The sequence below is a fragment of the Excalfactoria chinensis genome, chromosome 6 (assembly GCF_039878825.1).
Source record: "Excalfactoria chinensis isolate bCotChi1 chromosome 6, bCotChi1.hap2, whole genome shotgun sequence".
NCBI classification, from domain to species: domain Eukaryota; kingdom Metazoa; phylum Chordata; class Aves; order Galliformes; family Phasianidae; genus Excalfactoria; species Excalfactoria chinensis.
Genome location: NC_092830.1, coordinates 4,807,199 through 4,827,618, shown reverse-complemented (window position 1 = coordinate 4,827,618; position 20,420 = coordinate 4,807,199). Strand labels below are relative to the sequence as shown.

Sequence of the window (20,420 nt, the reverse complement as noted above, 5' to 3'; positions counted from 1 at the left end):
TCTTGATCTATGAAATGTACTGAACCAGGATGATACAGCTTTTTAGGTACTGCATTCACTGCTGGAAAGAGTGACAAATTCGTGGAAGGTAAACCTACTGAAGACCGTTAACTATAGAGAAACCACCTTTACCAGAACTGGAATCACAAATAGCTGAAGATGTAGGAGCCCTCTGGGGAGTGCAATTATTTGCCTGATAAAAGGGTGTGCTCTTCTGTAGGCATCTACCATCAGATAGATCTACCATCTACGCCGTTCAAATTACAGGACTTTCATTTGTCTTTAAAGGAAAGAATGTTACAGGGAAGAGGGTGAGGAGCCGAGCTGTGGTCCCCTCGTTCAGTGGATCTTGAGGGCAGAAAAGGCCCAGTAGGAGTGTTCCTCTGTTGAATGCTCATTCTGTTAATTCTTGAGAACTAAGCGGTTGGTGCGTGCTTTTTGTACTAACTGTAACTAACAGGGGGCAACCAGGTTCTGTGTAATGCGTAATTATAATAAAATAGTTTATATATAATAAATATATAAAATAAAAAAATAAAAACACAACTACTGATAGGACTGTAGGTCTCTGTACATGCCCATCATGGAATTAATGGTGCATTTTCTGGTTCTTCACTGATATTTCCTGGTAGATATATGATGCTGGTTTGGTGGCGATTTCTTAATGTGTTGCCATATTGCTGTAGAGAATTGTACTTCAAAGGAGCTGTGATCTACAAATAACCTCTTCTCAAAGAAGTGTTCATTGTTTTCTTTGTACTTTGTAATGTGAACCCAGAGTCCAGTAATTTTCACCATTTATAAAAGAAAAAATACACCAGAATATCCTTTATTCTTCCTGCAGTCTCACACTTTCAGTTGTCCCCAGCTGTAAACTGGAGCCTGATGAACTCTTAGTTGCCTGGTGTGCAATGTGAGAGAAATCAGAAACTTTCTCTGCTAACTTTCCTCTGCTTATGTTACATTGTTGCAGCTCCATCTTCCCACACCTTTAATTTTCTGTCTGCTGCTTTAATTTTAGTTTGTTGTTATTAGTAGTGTTGAACTGCTATCTAGCTGCATCAAGATAGAGTTTTCCTAAATGAGCATGAATTGCTTTGTTTGCCTGATGCTTATGCTGCAATGAGAATGCTCCAATGCTTACATGTTATCCTGGAAAACAGTTAGGAGAGGACGAAAAAGATTTGTCCAAATGCTATTAGAAGGTGAGGGGGCTTTCTTATTTTTTATGTTAGGGTCTGAAGATGATGTGTTTTTTACCTCCATTGTGTTTCCCTTATCTTTTTAGAAGCGGTTAAAATTTCTTTTAGTGTTATTGCCTCGACTTATCACACACTGTGCAATATTGACTGGAGATGGATTTGAGTGCTGATGTACAGTGAGCTTGTAACTTGAATTGAGCATTACAGTGATGTTTGCCATGTATTTGGCATAAGTTTTAACTTGTCGTTTCTTGTAGGTGTGGATGTCTTTTAGCCTCTCTGGAATACTCAAAATACTGAAATCAAGAACTACAAGTATGTAAGGTTAATACGTAAGAGTACAAGACTGTCTATATGAAGTCCCAAAGTTTAGCCAACCCAGTATCCAGTGTCTAACAGCAGCCTGCAGAAAATGCTTAGGAAGCATCAAACAAGATGCACTTACGGTGTACATTTCACTGGGTATCCTTCTGTCCTTCAGAAAGCTGCAGTTGAGTGCCTGCCTCAGCCACAGGTAGCTCCGTGTTTAGCAGCCTTTGTGTATAGGTGGTATTTTTTTTTTTTTCAACATCTGTAATATGAACTGGACACAAAACCCTGTGGCAAAGCAATTGCAAACTGTTTGAAGATATGAAGATGCATTTCTTAAATTCACTTTGTGTTTCCTATCTAATGTCTTTGTGGAGAACATGGCTTAGTTCTTTAATAGAAAAAAGCTATGAATTATTCCCTCGTATGTATAGCAACCAGAATTACTCTTTCTCCTGGTAGAAGCCAAGAGGAAATAAAGCTTGCTCACTGAGTGTTGCTTGTGTATTGGATAAGAATGTGATTACACATATCTGGGACTTAGTCCTGCCTCTGGGAGGAATTTCTGTTTCTAGTTAATGTTTACCAATGGAACAGATATTTTTACTGTGGTCTATTTCAAGGAGAAAAATCCAATGAAAATAAATACTTCAAAAAATTAAAACTGAGCTTTATCTGGGAGACCTAAATTAGTATTCTAATCACCTTCCCCTTCCAGAGCAAAATAATATAATTCAGATTAATCAGCTGTATATGATTTTTCATAAATTGAAGCTAAAAACAGCATGTAAAACCTACCTGAAATCTGAATTTATTGGGTTTTTACTGTGTTGTTTATAATTGTTTTGCTTTACACTTCAGTCCTTGGAATCTCCAGTGTTATATTTGCATAGTTGTCAGAGGGGTGTTTTCTATTTAGTATTGTTCTGATACTTCCTGTGTAGTTCACTGGCAGAAGTTAAAACTTTAAGATCAATGTCCATACTTAAATCGACATTAAGAATTATTGACAGCTCTGTGTTGTTAACACTTGTCTGCTCTGGAACCAATGGCAAAATGTCTGCCAAGAGGTGCTCAGTTTAATAGCTGCACAGTGCTAAGCAGCCACTGCATCAAGCCACTGACTGTACATTATTATGAGGATGTCAGCATGGGCCTGTGTATGGAATATTAATTCCCCAGTCATTCATTTGTTGTATGCATGCAAAGACACCGTATAGAAAGTGAATGGCTGTTTTGTGTGCTCAGAATTTTTTTTTTACAAGGTTTTTTCTGGATGCAAATGGCTATAAAATTGAAGCTTTCTTGAAGGTATATTAGAGAGATGAAATAACCGTAAAAGAATAGGACAGGACTTGAAATTCCGGATCCCTCCTATGACTTTATTGGAAGTACATTAAGTGAATTGATGGCTTGTTCTTAAAAAATAAAATTGTTCTTGTTCATTGCTACTTAAATCTGCAAATTGATGGTATCTATTTCAAATATGTTCTGTTGCAAAATCTACATTCACGCTACTCTACATGTGAACTGTGAAAACAGGACTGCTCTGGAAGTAATGGCTTCCTCCCAGGGTGCGTATAATGTTTCTGAGATCTAAAAGATCCTTCTGATTTTGTGGTAGAAGCTACGTATCCAGTATTTTGCACTGTATTTCTGTATGTCTCTTATAATAAAGTCTTCATGAGTTTGAATACTCCCCTATGCTCATATTCAGTCAACTTCAGCTTGAAGAAAAATCTGTCTATGCTAACTCCAATACAGGGCTGATTCACAATAACCTGCTTTTAACAACCCAAATAACTGTATGAGTCTTACTGTTCAGGTATTAGTGCTAAAGCTCAGAAGGTTTCTCTGCATTGTAGACCTTATCAACCAGTTTGTGTCATTACAAATTAGTAAATTGGTTGAGAACTGTTATGTTGTGGATACCCATCAGTTGCACGCACCACCACTTGCCCAGGTAGCGCAGACATCCCCGCTAGTCAAATTTGTAAAACTGAGACATGCTGGACCCTGTAATGCTTGCCTTTACCAAAGTGACTTTGGATGCAGCAGTGATAGTTATGGGCCTACTGGATTATGATATGAGTGGGGTTTTAGTTTGTGCTGCTCATTGTTTTTGAAATTCATCGTGGATTAGAAGTACTTTATCTCTGTATGCTCTCAGGTCAACGCACATGTGATGTTCAAGGCACAGCATCCATTTGTTTATTTATTTATTTTTAATATATGCATTATGCTGCATATATCCTTACAGCAACTTTTACCCTAAGAATCATTTGTATCATCCTAGAGAGGAATGTCCTCAAAGCAGTAATGTTAAGAGACTATTTGTTTTGTACAGCTTGTTTACAATTGGAAGGTCTGCCAATGAATTCTCAGTAAGTTTGTGTTGTTATTTTGTGATGTAGGGATTTCTATCTCTGTCCTGCTATGCTTCTGAAACGCAACTGATGATTTATGGCTGTGGTGATGCATACAGGTACTTGATTCAGTAGCTGTGAGGCCAAAGATAAATCACTTAAGTTTCTTTACACTTATTTAATTAATAATAAAAATCATTGTGACTTTTTTTATGTTGTGTTTGCAGATGCTGATAACTGTATTACAAGTTACCTGAAAGCTGACGGTTCTATGTGGCACAATGAACATTCTTAGGAGCTGCTTGAAGTTCCCTTGCGTTGTGAAATCCTAAAGGTGTTTTCTTGCTGGAGAGGAAAGAGCAGGTAGAATACAAGAAGGTTGAAGTGATATTTATAGTACTTACTAGGTGTAATAAGCTGTCCTTTAATTCCACAATTCTGCATTAACACAACAATGTCAACCAAGAAAAATAGTTACATTACAGAGTAAGTGTTCTATGCAAAGTGGTTATATTATTTCATACCATGATGAGTTGACCATTAATTCAAAGCAATAGAAGTTGCTTGAGATACACTTAACTGGATTTGGCTGTAGAGAATTAATTTTCATTTGTCAGCTTCCAGTCAAATTTCTACACAGTACAAGTTGCAGAATGTTACAAACAACATAGTTTAGTGCAACAGAGCTACTTCCACAAGCCGGTAGGACTGTCTGAATTAGAGCCTGCTGCGACTGCATCTCCTGCAAGAAGTGGCATCTCAGATGTTGCTGGACCGAGAGGTAAGATCTGTTCAATTACTTTTTAAGAGAAAGGTGCTTGTAGAACAGTTTATCACCAAAGTGAGAGTTGGCTTGATGGTGTGACTGCACCCATATTAGCATTTCCCTGCGCAATTGGTGCAGTGTAACGCAATACCAAAAGGCTTTACAAAAATCAAGGACATGTATAGCAGTGTTCAAATGGTTATGACCTGTGGTACTGGGCAGGTATGCCTACGGTGATAAGATGGATGTACAGCTGTTTCACGATAATGTGAACTGAGATCTGCTATCTACAGAATACTTGATGACGGTGATGTGCAACGTCTGGATGCCCTATGAAAATCATGGCATGCCCTTTGCAGAGAGCATCTCTGTAGTAAGTAGGCAATGAATCCTGCTAGAATATGTCCAAACAGACCTTTGAGGGAGGATACAGCTTAAGAAAGGAATGTATTTTTACACTTTCAGGTGCAGAAGATATGTTAATGGATGTGACAGCCTAAGATCTGATCAGTCTTGAATACTGTGTATTCATAAAGACAGGAAATAGGTGTTGCTGGATAACCTGCTGCTGCCAGAAAGATACATTTTGAGAACAGAATAATCTGCATGTCTTCTTCCTAAATTAAGAGTACTTAGATAATGAAATTAACTTTTCATTCATGCTGTATTTGAACATGGTTCTCTGTATATGAATTCAGCGATCCCTGTAAGTATGCCTGGAAGTATTCTGTCTGCAGATCTAGGTGACATCCAAACTTACTGCGTGCTGCTGTAGCTTAAATAGACATGTTTTTCTTCTTCTTTGCTGATTTTCTGGACCATGCTTTGAACCAGAATAGTGCATCTGCATGTATGTAATCAACAGCATGTGTTTATTAACAAGTTCTATGGGCAATCTTTGTTTGCACAGTCCAGTTTGCACAGTCCAGTTTGCACAGTCCAGTTTGCACAGTCCAGTTTGCACAGTCCAGTTTGCACAGTCCAGTTTGCACAGTCCAGTTTGCACAGTCCAGTTTGCACAGTCCAGTTTGCACAGTCCAGTTTGCACAGTCCAGTTTGCACAGTCCAGTTTGCACAGTCCAGTTTGCACAGTCCAGTTTGCACAGTCCAGTTTGCACAGTCCAGTTTGCACAGTCCAGTTTGCACAGTCCAGTTTGCACAGTCCAGTTTGCACAGTCCAGTTTGCACAGTCCAGTTTGCACAGTCCAGTTTGCACAGTCCAGTTTGCACAGTCCAGTTTGCACAGTCCAGTTTGCACAGTCCAGTTTGCACAGTCCAGTTTGCACAGTCCAGTTTGCACAGTCCAGTTTGCACAGTCCAGTTTGCACAGTCCAGTTTGCACAGTCCAGTTTGCACAGTCCAGTTTGCACAGTCCAGTTTGCACAGTCCAGTTTGCACAGTCCAGTTTGCACAGTCCAGTTTGCACAGTCCAGTTTGCACAGTCCAGTTTGCACAGTCCAGTTTGCACAGTCCAGTTTGCACAGTCCAGTTTGCACAGTCCAGTTTGCACAGTCCAGTTTGCACAGTCCAGTTTGCACAGTCCAGTTTGCACAGTCCAGTTTGCACAGTCCAGTTTGCACAGTCCAGTTTGCACAGTCCAGTTTGCACAGTCCAGTTTGCACAGTCCAGTTTGCACAGTCCAGTTTGCACAGTCCAGTTTGCACAGTCCAGTTTGCACAGTCCAGTTTGCACAGTCCAGTTTGCACAGTCCAGTTTGCACAGTCCAGTTTGCACAGTCCAGTTTGCACAGTCCAGTTTGCACAGTCCAGTTTGCACAGTCCAGTTTGCACAGTCCAGTTTGCACAGTCCAGTTTGCACAGTCCAGTTGGCACAGTCCAGTTGGCACAGTCCAGTTGGCACAGTCCAGTTGGCACAGTCCAGTTGGCACAGTCCAGTTGGCACAGTCCAGTTGGCACAGTCCCTGAATTTTGCTATGTGTTTTAATAAAAAGCATCTCTTTATATGTTCATTTTATGTGGGTTTCACATATTGACAGTTGGTTTTTATATGCTCTTGGGAGAACTTACATAGGTTGATGGAAAAACTTACATTTTGCAGTTTGCAGACCAGAAGTCAGGATGGTGACGGTAACTGACAATAAAGGATACTGATGTATCAACACAAGATTGTTTCCAAAGCTTTTTACTGTAACAATCAATAGAGTTTATCTCGTTGCTGCAATGAAAGCGAATGTAGCCAAGGGCAGAATGAAAGGCGTTCGGCTTTCCGTTACCTGGCTGCTGAGAGTCGTTCCTGCCACTGGGGGGCGGGGGTGAAGCCGAGCTCTGTGGCTCCAGGGGTGTCGTCCACCCGCCTGTAATCAGGTCGTGGGTGCGTGTGCGTTTGTGCTCTGCTGGCAGCCTGCGTGGGGTGACCGCCCCGTTAGCGGGGTGCGTTTCTGGGTGCCCCGGACTGGAGGGAGAAGGAGCCTCCCTCGGCCGTAGGGACGGGGGCTGCCCTGTAAGCCCGGGAGAAGCTCCCCCGGGGTCCCAGGCCCTTTGCAACGGAGGCGGTGGCTGGGGGTCCCCTATAAGCAGGGAAGCTGTTTTTTGGCCGCTGCTTTTTGTGTGCCCGGCACCATTTGCCCGGTCTGCCCGCCTCTGCGATCCCCCGCAGCACCGGCTGTAGTCCAGAGTGAGTCAGTGAGGTGAGAAAAGCTGCTCAAAGCGGGTTTTGCCAGGGTGAATTGGGTTGGGGGGGGAATGAGGGGGGAATGCAAGGCCTTCCCTGGCTGGGTGGTTGCGTGACCCGTTCGTTTTTTGACGTCAGGTTTCCCTTTTCCTTCTGTTGTTGGGACTTGCCGCTCCGCGGGTCTGACGGTGTCGCCGCTGATGTTTCGGGAGCTGCTGCGGAAGAAAGAAGAAGCGGCGCGGAGGACCTGGCCGGCAGGAGCGAGCTCGAAGCGTTTGCTGTCGATTATCGATGTCCTTGACTTACCTTTTGTCCTTGGAAGCCTCGGTTCAAGTAAGTGTTCTGCTCTTTTTAGCTCCTTATTGCCACCATATACCTTTGAGAACAGAATTTATTTTCATGCTTTCTTCCAACGACGTTTGCTTTTAATCTCTGGCGTGCACTGAGTTTTAGTTTTAAATGACGTCTCTGGTTCTTTGAAACGTCTTTCCTACTGTTTGAACTGCCAGCTACACATTAGTTTCCTTTCTGCACCCGTAAGGAAAATCCTTTTCTTGGAGCTGTGGGTTATACTGGCTTGTTTTTTAGTTAGTAGTCGTGACTGATATGGCACAGCTCTTCCCTTAATCTTGCCCACGTCCTCTGTCAGGCGGGGTCTGGTTTAGATATTCAGTGAAGTACGTTGCCTCACTTCCAGGAGCACTTTGGCTGAGCTTTTCTTCCGTTGCAGTTTGTCAGCGCTGTCTGCCAAAGCTAGATATTGATTTGGATTTATGGGATGAATTGGGTTCTTGGGGGTAATTATATTTGCCTGGTTCTCCATCCACTCTTTGTGTCATTTTCTCTTCTGGTGCTTTATCCTTCCTTTCTTTGAACGTGATTTTATTGGACTTCATGCATTAATGTGTCCCTGATCAGTGGGCCTGTGTGATTGCGTGATTGTTTCAGAAATGAATCCCATTGTCTGATTCAGTTCGTCCTGGGGTGTCGAGTCACCAGAAGGCTTGCTTTTTTAGGGGCCAGGACAGTATTTTGGGCAGTAGCCACGTACACGGGGTCTGTTTCCAACGATCCAGTGGTTGTAAGTGTGTGGTGTTTGGGTGGCCAACGGCTATAATCTTTTCGCATACCTCATAGCTTGTTTAATGCTAAAAGTCAGTCTATTTCTTTCTCCACCCATTTTTGTTGTGACATTGTTCCTCCTTTGTCTTATCTTATGAGCTCTCCTTGTTAAATGTTCTGGCTTTTTGGGCATTTTTTCTTTTTGCTTATAGGGGACAACAGTTACAGGCACCGGTTGTTTGGTTGAACTGTGAGACTTAGAGTGATTGGAGTGACCTCAAGGCTAGATGTGAGCTTCGTGGCAATGTCTGCACCCTTTAGAAGTGTTGCTGTACCCACAGGTCCGTCACACAGCTCGAAGCAATCGCGAGGCCTGTCATAGGGAGCAGAGCAGCTGCAGGACTTGTTGCAAGGCTTGGAGCAGCAACAGGGTTTGTCATAGGAGCTGGAGCAACCACAGGGCTGTAAATGCTGCAACCTGGCTGTTCTTCAACGTTGGGTAATCCTGCTTTGGTTTCAGTTTTTGGAACTGCGATTAAATTCACTTGTATCTATTATTAGATAATATAAGTGTGTTAGAAGGTGTGGAAATCTAGATATCAGTACTCAGTGCTTGTGCCTGTTGTCTAATGTACTCAATATTTTTAGAAAGAAGAATTTAAAAAAGTGTTAGCTTGCCAAATAAATGAAAAAAAAAGAAATCAGGTTCCAAACTAGGGATGTCAGAAGGACCCTAGTTTCCATTTATCTCATGTATTTATGGATCAGATAAGTCTTCTAAATGAAGCTTATTAAGCAGTCTTTCAATGTTGTTGTACTTGACACGTATCCTCTCAAACGGTTTATAGACATTGTTTGTCAAAAGTCTGAAGGAACTTTCTCTTACATCCTCCCGTCTGTACAATAAAAGATGAGGGAAGGTGGAAAAACATCTTCAGTTCCTTGTGTGTCTGAGGTATGTTGCACCGGGAGTTGAGAAGGCAAAGTCCTTGCTGTTGTTCTCTTGTATATGTTTAGAAAGCCATAAGGGATCATTAAATTAGAGCTAGTGATAGGTTTTTAAATTCCAGATGGGAATGGTTTTGTTCATTTAATCGGATGCTATGCATATCAGAGATCAGGGATCTCTGGTATTTTTTGGGGAATCTTAATAATTGCATCAGCGCTGAGGCTTGTATTCAGCACGTAGCCGTATGGGTTTTCTGTTTTGGTTTGTTTTGTTTTAGTTTTAAAGTATTGTGTTTACTATTTGTTCAGCACATACACAAGATTAATGTTGTCATTTTTCTGTTTATGTGGAAATTATGACCTGGAAGTGACCAACACCACACAGCAGTGACAAATTCCCTGCAGTTACAAAGTAACCACACGAATTGATTTGGTGCTGTGATTGGATTCAGCCATTTTGTATCTCCATCTGCTTTAGTATTTTTGATCCTTTTAAGCTCCTGGTCTAGGTTATTCTGTTCCAAATATATATATATATATATATTCCATATATATAGTCAAATTAGAGATTTAGTGTCTGCTTTAATTCCAGTTTCTCTGTTCATTCCTCCTATGTCTTTTGGTGTACTTCAGCTGTCACGTATGTGTTGCAAAACCTGAAGTGTGTAAGGAGCAAATCTGGCCATTAGGTTTACATACCACGTAGCGATGTTGCTCTGGACAGTGGGCGTGGGGAAAAATAAAGCATACGCTTGGGAACTTATACTATTGAGGAAAATCTTTCCATCTTCATGTGAGTTTTATTTCAGATAACTGGGCTGTAGAGAGTAAGAAGCTGAGCTACCAGCTTTGGGTTCTGTAAAGTTTATCGTAGGAAGAGGATAAGAAATGTTAAGGCATTGGTTGGGGTTGATTAAACATGTCAACAAAATGGAGGAGAAGCGTGCAAAACCCAGTATTGTGAGCTCATGTTAGATAATGCGATAGATAAAAATCATTTCCGGTCTGTATCCCAGCTACTAAAAGCACTCTTGTTTTAGTTTTGCAAGAATGTGGTATAAAGGCATAGAGACTTCTACTTTTAGGAGGGATAAGCTGAATACAACAGGAAATTATGCATTACTTATTTCTTATGTCATATTTTTGTTTTGAACAGGAATTAAATACTGTAGAGTAAACGCTAAGTCAGGGCCCAACACAGTGACGGACCACCTGGTGGGAAGGCAGGGCCAACCCAGGGGAGCCCAGGCATGCACAGTGCAGCTAAGTGTCTGGAAGGACTAGAGCCGGGATCCACCCCTTCCTAGCTGTCATTTAAGGGTTGGCAGCCAAGGTGAGCGTACCTTGCTGGAGATTCCAGCCTACCTGTGGTTTGCTGAAGGTGAGCAGTTTCTTTTCTTTCTGTATCCTCTGCTGTTGTGTTTGAGCAAGTCCAAATTTGCTGCAGCCTGCTTTTTTGGTGCTCTGTCGTCACTGCTGTGCTTTCTATTCTGTTACGAGTGTACGTGCAGTTTTTATGTCAACCTGAGTTTCAAGTCAGCTTTGGCCCTCTTTATTTCCAGCTGAAAAGCATTAAAAAGGCTGAATAAATATTAAAGTGTGTTCAACTTCAGTCTGTGCTGAATTGATTTAAATTACTGAGGATAATTGCTTCTGTACTGAGTTTATGTTGTACGGAAATTTTGGAGTAACTCTGTTAAAATACCTTATGGGTAAAAGCTTTGTTACAATCAATATCCTTTAGTGAGAAACTAAGGCACTAAGTGCTTGAAGAGTCTGTTTTCCCGTGAAGTAGAAGTTTCATTCTGATTTGTAGAGACAGAGTTTCATCTCTGTATTTTTGGGTAAATTGTTTTAGCTTTTTAGTCAGTTAAGGAAGAAAAATGTTGTCCTGCTGCGTGTTCTACGGAAGTACCTGAGGACATTTTCTGTCTCTTTGTAACTCTTTTGTACATGTGTTTATCTCTCCCTAACAAAAACAGGATGTGAATCTGATATTGAAATACTGCTTGCAGTAGAAGGAGATAACCATTTTGTCTTCTCCATTGTCTTGTGGGTAGATGTGGTGAGATAATGCAGTTCTGCACAGCATTTCGTACACAGTACAGACACGGATGTCCTGAGCGTTCCTAATATTCACCTCATCCACCAGACCGGTAAGTATCCGTGATGTACTTATTGAAATTTTAGTAATCAAAGCCAGAATTTTATGAACTGGTGTGGCGTGTTATTTGTGAAAATAGAGTTTTTTTTTTTTTTTTTTTTTTTGCTTTTTGCAGCACTCCTGCAAGCACGGAGCACTGCTGTGTGACCGTGTATTCTGAGCAGCCGGAAGTTCTTACCAGTCAGAACTATATCAACATTGTTTTGATGCTAAGGTGATGTTCTTTTTAGTATTTATGTGCAGTTCTATATTGTATGGCACATTGTTTTAAGTGCATGTCATGATTTAAAATGCCACAATACATGCAAATATTGACTTGTAATTGTTTTCTGTCTGAGGCTTGTTTCACATTTTGCACCTTTGAAAGACTTGTGGGAATGGGATCTTCCTTCAGTTGTTTGTTATTTATAGAATGCCAAAAACCTTTTTCTCTCTCAAGCACTGTTGCTTTTATTGCTGATGAAGCCTCATATCGCTTCAGTGACTCACAAGAAACTTGTGATGTTCTTTTCAGAGATCTGTCGGCCTCACCTATATCCTCCTGGAAGCTACGCTAGGGCACATGGAAGAGAGGGAGGTGACAGGTGACAACTAGCGTGGCTTCACCAGGGATGGATCCCGTCTTAACAATTTACTGGCCTTTCTTTCTATGATGGACTAAATGGACCAGAGAAGAGTCGCTGATATTAACTATCCGGATTTTTGGTAAGGCTTTTAACACTGTCCCCCACAGTATCCTTCTCTCCAAATGGCAAAGGTAAAGATTTGATGGCTGGACCATTTCGTGAATGAAGAAAATGAGTCACTGCCTGAAGGTGATGAGTGGTTTCCCTCACTGGGCAGTATTGGTACCAATGCTTTTCAGTGTTTTCGTCAGTAGAATTAAGAGTACCCACAGCAGGACAGCAGATGGCACCTTGCTGTTCAGTGTGGATAAGAGGTTTGAGTGGCAGGATGTGATGCTAGGACACCTAGACGAGCTCAAGCAGCGGGCCTTGTAGAATCTCCACAAACTCATTTTCAGGATCTGCCACCCAGATGCCCCAGCTTCAACGTTTCCCACTACCAATAGAAGCTGGGGGACAAAAGGATTGATCACAGCCCTGCCCAAAAGGACTTTGGGGGTGCTGGTGGATGGGGGAGTTGAATGTGAGCCAGCAACCGGCCCTTGCAGCCCAAGAAACCAACGGTATCCTGGGCTTCAGTTAAAAGGTACTTTTGGAAATTCATCAAAAGCAAACAAGCAACAAAAGGTTTTGATGAAGGGTTTTTTGGTGAATGATATCTTGTAAGAAACAATTAAGTTAGACAGAGGCTTCACTTCATTCCCACTTCTGATTGCCTCTTATTTGACTATTGTATTATAGATTCTTAGTTCTGTGGAAACTCAAAATGTGCCTGCCATACAAAACATAGGATAGATCATGCTGGCTACTTTACCTCCAATCCATTTTACCGTGAAATGGTTTTAAACATTTAAGCACTATGAACACTTCTGAGTCATTATTTTTTCTTCAAAGAAATCTACCTTAGTATTTTTCATGTTTAACGTTTTGCCCTGCGCTCATCACATGCTATGACAAAACAAATCTAAGAGGTGGGAAATTTATTTCTTTGGAAAGGGGCCATTAACAACTGGGGTTTGCGGCAGCGTATTTTTAATTATTTTTAGGTCTGCTAGAGCTTCCAATAAATGTTGGGAACATGGCAGTTGTTTCACATGCAAAAACATGAATTGCACTGTTATTTATGTATTTATTTTATGTTCTTTGCCCTGTCATGATCTGCCTGCTCAGCAGGGGGAAATCTATTGAAATACTGGAAGGCCATAGTGATATCTTTCGTCAAGCCTTCTGTTCTCCAAGCTGCAGAAGGCCAGCTCCTTCAAACTTTCTTCACAGGAGAGGTGCTCCAGCTCTCTGAGCATCTTTGTGGCCCTCTGGGTGACGGGTCTTCTAGTTCCGATAGAACTTTCCTGGGTGGAATAAGCAAGCTGTTGTATTTCTAAATAGACAGACGTGGGTTTGAAAGGGTTAGTAAAGGTCTGCATAACCTGTTTAATTTATGATTAATCATTCTTATGATATGAGAACATTTTTATGATTAACATCTGCTAGAAGTGGGTCTAGCGACCCTATTGTCTATCTTTTCTGGGTGTAGTCAGCAAAGGTAGTAAGTTAAGTATTGATTTTTATCTTGCTGTATTGTTAGCCCTACCTGTGTTGGTCTGTTTGTGCTCATAGCTCCTTCTTTCCCTGCTTTTCCAGCACTTCAAACTATCCTTGGAATGAGAAACAGATCTAAGATTCAAGTCCAAGTTGCGAGTTCAGCACCGTTGTTGAAGAGCACCAACGCTGAAGCTCGTCGTTTTCTACAGGGCTCTCTTGCTCCAGTTCTGGAAGCTTTGAAGACTGACTGTAAGCTTGATAAGCAGCCGGACGCAAGTTATGCACCCTATAATGTGTTCAAAGCCTCTCGTGCAGTAACGCTTCAGTTTCTTTGTAACCACAAGGCCACAGTTTTTTCACTTTTTAATGAATTGTGTTTTTGAGAACTGTGGTTGGTAGGTGTTTGCCTGCCGCTTGCCCGCTATTATGTAAAACAACTCGTATTGTGTTACTTGTATGTTCTTGGAAACAATTTCTTGGAAATGATTGTTCGCTGAGCATTGTATTAGTGATTTCAGCGAGTTGTTAATTGTTAATGCTTGGAAGACTAAGTAAGATCACCCCTAGGACATGAGTACTATTGCTTCTTTGTATATGTAACAGTATTGGGCTGATACAAACTATCTGACCAAAGTGAAATAATGTTTCCTTTGCTGCGAGAAAAAAAATGGTTGTAGAGCTTTCAAGGGAGACACTTAACTTGTATCCTATGGATTATCAATGCTGTGTTTATGGAGCAAACATTAAATTGTTACTAACAGTAACCTGTTTGAAAACTTAACTGAGCAGTGGCATTCTTTGTCTTTTTGCGTTCCCTTCTGTTTGCAGATAAATATATATCAATGACCCACAGAGCATCACAGAATCGTTCTGCTGAGAGAACACGTTAGACAGATTGTATCTCAGAAACTAAATGCAGTTTTTTGTCTAGACTTTATAAGCAGAACAAAGAATGTGGCCGCTGGAGCTTTGCTCATCCTTTCCAGCAAGCACAGACACATTTCCCTTGAAACAGAAAAGCACAGAGGGCAGAAAAGCAGGCCATTTAAACTTTTGTTCACTGAGATTATTTTCATGCAGAACAATCCTTCACGATTGCAGTGTAACACCATATCTGTAATTAGGAAAACTTTCTGGTTTTGAAATCTGTTGCAATTGGTCTCAGTATGGCTGAGTGTGCAGCTAAACACCTCAAATCCTTCCTATCCTTCAAGCTACCTTCAGTTTTCAGAATGTTTCAGCTCTGAGATTCTGTTTGAAGTTTTCCCGTAGGGTTTCACCTGGGATCATTTATCTGGCAGTAACAAGAACCTGGCAGTTCCGATGGCCTGACCTCTGAGGTACAAGGCAGCTTCAACTGGGGAAACTCCAGGGCAGCAGCACGTCCTGGTGAAAAACACTCACTGTAACGAGCTTTTTGTCACTAGATTGTCAGTGCTCATTAAGTACGCTCAGGGTTTATGCATTTTACTGTTCAATACTGAAATAAAAAACGATACTTCAAATTCTGATATTAAAGTAGGTACACGAGGATGAAAATTCAGGGAGCTGCATGGAAGCATCGGAATGGAACATGAGAAAGTACACCTCAGAATTATTCTTTTAGATTTAATGTACCTAGTAAACCAGTCTGTATTCAGAAAGGTGTTTAAAGCCCATCTGATACCTGCACATATTTCTGCCTGTTCTCTTACTCAGAACTCCAGCCCCCATCCGGAACAAACGAAGCTACCGTGTTACGTCACACACCAAATTTCAAGCGGTGATAAATGGGGGAGTCGAGTAGCTGTATTGTAAACACCACAATTATCGAGGGTTCATTTTCTTTTGTATTTTCCCTCCATCATTCCCATAATTTGTTTTAAGTTAAAACTACTGGATCTGTGGAAACTGAATAAATGATTTTACATTTAAAAGATCTCTTGGGTATAAGTTATCACATTTACAATATCTATATATTCTTTCAGAATTTTATTGAAATTACAAGCAAGACTAGCTTGATATGTTACAAATTGGCTTTCTCTTCCTTTTGCATTTCAATTATGTCTGCCAAAGCTATTTAAAGCCTTTCAGTACACTACTTAAAGGAGCTCTTGGAGAAAAATCTCTTGCAGTTTTCCAGTGCCAAAAACACCACTCATGTCATTACTGGGGAAGTTTTCTGGGTGCTGCCCTGTAGGGGATATTGTATTTCAGCATATATCCAGGGTACGTGAAGTAATTCAGAACAGCAGAGGTCAGATTCCCGCAAGTGCCCTATTCTGCTCAGCCCCCTTCCAGGAGCACAGGCGGCTCTACTAAGGGAAGCGATCTGCAGTTATGTTACACCCAGGTCAAGTTTAAAGAGCGCTTACAGTTCATCGGGAATCGCTGCCCGAGTGCGGTGAAATTCCCCCAGACGGCTGAACTCAGCTCCCACCTTTGAAGAACAACTGTATTACTTTACAGCTGTACCATTTCTGCTCGCTCAATTACTATTTAATCAATTGTTCTGGGAAAAAATAATTAAAGAAAACAAATAATAATAATTTAAAAAATAACCTATTGTCTCGCTTGAGCCAATTGCTATGAACAAGCTATTATTTTTGGGGGGCGTTATGATAAAATCTCCTAAGTTGTCTTCCTGGTTTATTTTTAACCTAACTTAAATGTGTATGGATTACAAACACAAAATCATACTTCATCAGTGCACCTGCTACTTTTCACCAGGCGGAATCGGCCTCTTTCTGCAGTTCAGGTACGAATCAATAAGAACCTTTGTGCATTTTCTTCAAAGAAAAAGTGACCGAACTAGGCCAGAAAAAAATGGAGCAGGTTACAGAAGGCCGGAGGAGCCCATTCCACTTGAATCGCTGCAGCTCCAGCGGCGTCACATCGCCTGTTGGTTTGCGAGCACGAAGCGGTTGGAGAAGAACCCAGTGGTGACCGCTTTGGGCCTCTCGTTCAGAATCTGTAGCCCAGTAAATGTTCGCTTTGAGCACACGCACCCATGTGCAGGCAGTAGGTTCGGAAAGCGAGAGATGTCTGTTATTTATACATTTACAAGCCAAGGAGTTGTATGTGCCAGTACCCGATTGCTGTAGCTCACAACTAAATTAACTTATGGTTTTGTCAGAAAACCAGCAGGCAAAGGTTTCCTCCCGCCACCCCCAAAACATCCAGATTTCCAATTAAGAACAAGACTGCAAAGCAAAGTGAGTTTAATTACTGAAGTCTTTACACAGTACCGGTGTCCTTGGAGAGGACTGAACTCTTTCCGAAAGCGTTCCTACCCATGTATGCGTCACATCAATGTAACCCCGAAAAGCACCGTACAGAGCCGTTCATAAAGCTGTGCTGCAAATGCCCTTCATCAGCTATTCTGTCAGGCACATCATTAACCCCTGCAGGAGTTTGCCACATCCCTGCTCCCATATTTCCACCTCCACCTTTAGTTTTTTTTCCTCAGTCAGGTATAAAGTTGTTACATATTTAACAAACTTTTTTTGTTGTCGTTTTTTGGGGTTTGTTTGGTTTTTTGTTTTGTTGTTGTTGTTGTTGGTTTTAGTGTGTTTTTTTTTTTTTTTTTCTCCTTTTTTTTTTCTTTGGATGAGGGCCAAGAGAAAGCATGGCAGAGACAGAAAGCGGACAGCAGGGGACTCTGGAGACCGTTAATGCCGGGGACGTTCTTTGGAAGGGTGTCTCGTGAGACGCAAAGCGATCCGTTCCAATTTGACACAATTATTTAACTGATTTATGAATCCGTCAAAGAGGCGAGAAGGGGAAGCGCGTACTAAGCTGTCATTTACAGAAACGTCATCGCAGCCCCTAATTCAGATCTCGGGTTCACGTGTCAAACTGTCACGGCCCCGGGCCGACCGTAACGAGCCCCAGCTGCGCTAACGAGGCGGCGAGCGTCAGGCGGGGCCGCGACCGCTCCGGCGCAGCTGCGGCGGCCCGGGAGCGGCTGCGGTTCGTCGGCGGCCCGGGGGCGGAACCGCGCTGACGCCTCTTAAGCTCCGCCTGAGGCCGCCGGTAGCCACGAGGGATCAGACCGGAATCAGCATTACGAGGAGCCGGAGCGGGTGGCGTTTCTTCGTCCGGTCGTCGCGTCGGTGAGGCCGAAAGGCGGTGGGTGGGGCTGTTTTTTTACGCGTGTTTTTGGGCTTGATTGTGATGTTTTTCGTCGTTTCGTTTCAGGCTGCTGCCGGACCTTTCGCGTCGAGGATCGGCCCTGACCGGTGAGTCGGTCTATTAGAACCGGAGCCGCGGAGACGGCGCGCTTCGGAGCCGTCCGGAGCCCGGCTTCCCCGGTGGGAGACCGCCGGGCTTTCGCCGCGCTCCGTTCGGGGCAGACGCGGGGTCCCTGCTGTGCTCCCCTGGTTTCTGGGAGCCGGCGCGGCGTCGCCGTCCGGCCGCCGTCACGTTTTCGGAGGGAGCCGCCGCTCGGTTTTCCGAGTCGCAGCGCAGCCCCGCCGCGTTCTCGGTCCGTCCCGAGTTTTTCAGCGGCTTTCTCGGATCCTTCCTTTTTGTCGCGACGGAGCGAGCGGGACGGGGCCGCGTTCCTGCGGCCTCGGTGCCGCCGGGAGTAAGAAGCGACGGCGAGAGCCGCTTAAACGGAATCTTTTTCTTTTCGCAGATCGACCGAGGGTCGCGGCGGAGACTCCTTTATGCCGGAATTGCTGAGGCGGTGGAAGCCTTGAGCCTTTAGAGGCTAACAGGTATGTCTGTTTTGTTTTGTTTTTGTAGTAATCTCGCAGGTCCGCCGTTCGACCGCTTCTATTTCCTCGCCTTTAGTTAGGCGCGGCGGTCGGGTTCCGACCCGGCGTTTCGGAAGGGCCGGCGCGGTACCGCCGCCGGACGAGCCCGGGCGGAGAGGGACCCCGGGGCGGCCTCGCCCCTTCGGCCGGCGTTTTCGGGCGCATCGGTCCGTCTCGCTTTCGGGGACGGGATCGTGTATTCTTTCCTTTTCTGTAGTTTCAGGAGCGTCGTCTCATTCTCCACACGGAGACGCGGCTGGACAGGAACGCTGTCGTGGAGGGCTTACAGATTTTACAGGAATACGTTCCGGGGACGAGGCGGCGGTGTCGGTGTTGTGGCGAGAATTCCTCGAGGGGCTCGAGCGGCCAGTCCGCGTGGGTTTCATTGCCCGGGGTCGTCCGTCGCAGGCCGGGACCGAGAAGCGTGGAAATGGGCGAGCACGCATCCAAAAGGAGCTTCTCAACTTCAGTCGTTTGTTCCAGCTGTAGGTTTGTACGTCCCTGCTAGTTGTTAGGAAAGTGAAATGTATCTTTGCAGGAGGTTCGGTCAGCGAGTCTAACACTAAAATTTTTGTGCAGGTGACAGGAGACCGGGAGGAGCGCGAGGCCTCCGGAGCTCGTCTTCAATTGCGAGTAAGTGACGGGAGTAACCTGAACAAAGGGAGTTGGGGTGAGTGATTTTTCAGGTAGCTTTTCACTCAATGAATCATTTTATTTTTGCAAGGGACTGGAGGACTGCAGGGTAAAGACGATCGGCGCAGCTTTTGGGAAGCGTGAGAAGGACGGCCGGCAGAACTACAGGTTTTCACTCTCCAGACAGGTTGTGGAGTCGTGTGGTCCCGGGATACTCAAGTTGGGCCCGCAGCATTCGCAATGGAATAACCATCACAAAGCCACGGAAGCAAGGGAGATGAACAGCAGGATTTTTCTCTCACATCGGCAAGGGAGATGAACAGCAGGATTTTTTCTTTCACATCGGCAAGGGAGCCGAACAGCAGGATTTTTCTTTCACATCGCGTTCTGTAGCGGAGCATCGGCTTCGACAGGGAGGACGGAGGGGAGCGAGCCGTCAGACGAGAAGGTCGGCCACCCGGAAGCCCGTCGGGATGAGGATACGGCGTCACCAGGTAGGGGCTGTGTTTTTTCTACTCTTTTTTTGGGGGAAGGTGGAGCGGTTTCAGTCGTGCGAGTTGTTAGAGGATTAGGGTTAATGGAGAGAGGGTTGAGAAATATTGGTGTGGTTGTCCTGTAAGGGTTTTGTAGTGTGAGGTGCTATGTCTTCGAGCTGTTTAGTTTGGTCAGGTTCTAGTGCAGCTGGTGCGTCTGTCGATGCCGTGGCTGGCGGGCAAAGGCAGGAGAAAGGTCGTGCTAGAGTGTCTAGCGGGCTGTTTTTTGGGGTTCAGCCGACGGTCTGTTAGAGGTTAGCACTGCGGTGAGGAGGTTGTTTTTCTGTTGCCGTTTGGCCATAGTTAGTGGTTATGGTGGAATGTTTGTTCATATTGCCGCAGGGAGTTGCAACGGGCACGGTGGCAGGGGGCGAGTCGGGCGGCTCCTTTGGATCAGGTCTAGGGGCTCGCATAGGTCGGCGTTGTGTTCTTTTGTGCTGTTTCTGTTAGTGCGGAGCCTGATGTCTGGAAGGCAGGGAAGCTCGGTTGAGGCGTGTAGCATCGGCAACTTGTGCAGTTTTTGGTGTATGTATGTTTTTTGTGTGGTTCGGAGGCTAGAGTATGTAGTGTTGTTTGTGCTTCATTAGGGGACGGAGCCGTCGGGGGTTAGCTCGATCGTGTTATTGTTGGCACAGTCAGGTTAGCGCATGCGGTGGCTTCTTTGTAGCATTTGCCTCGGTCAGCAGTTGGTTTTGTTGAAGGTCAGTTAATGTTTCTCGGTGAGTAGTTGGTTGGTTGTGTCTTGTTAGGACTTGGCTGGTTTCTGTTTTTTGCGGCACCGAGTTTTCTGAGTTTTGGCTGCTGTTTTTTGAGGGAAAATGTTCGTGTCGGTGAGCGTGCAGAGTTTTCGGCTTTTGTCAGCGGTCGTTGAATTTTCTTCGTAGAGTAGTTGCGGTTGT

General features: G+C 43.8%; 2 long non-coding RNA genes across 2 annotated transcripts in view; both read left to right on the top strand.

Annotated features, from left to right (window-relative positions):
- The first annotated feature begins 17,608 nt into the window (after nt 1-17,608).
- Nucleotides 17,609-18,692, top strand: LOC140254260 (uncharacterized). The gene is made up of 4 exons (XR_011904111.1): nt 17,609-17,710; nt 17,796-17,836; nt 18,235-18,316; nt 18,573-18,692. It is a non-coding gene; the product is annotated as an uncharacterized lncRNA (long non-coding RNA).
- A 2-nt stretch (nt 18,693-18,694) lies between these two features.
- Nucleotides 18,695-20,420, top strand: part of LOC140254265 (uncharacterized) — an 81,033-nt gene continuing 79,307 nt past the window's right edge. The window contains exons 1-2 of the long non-coding RNA XR_011904115.1: nt 18,695-18,988; nt 19,080-19,482. This is a non-coding gene — a long non-coding RNA (uncharacterized lncRNA). The remainder of the gene's footprint in view (nt 18,989-19,079; nt 19,483-20,420) is intronic.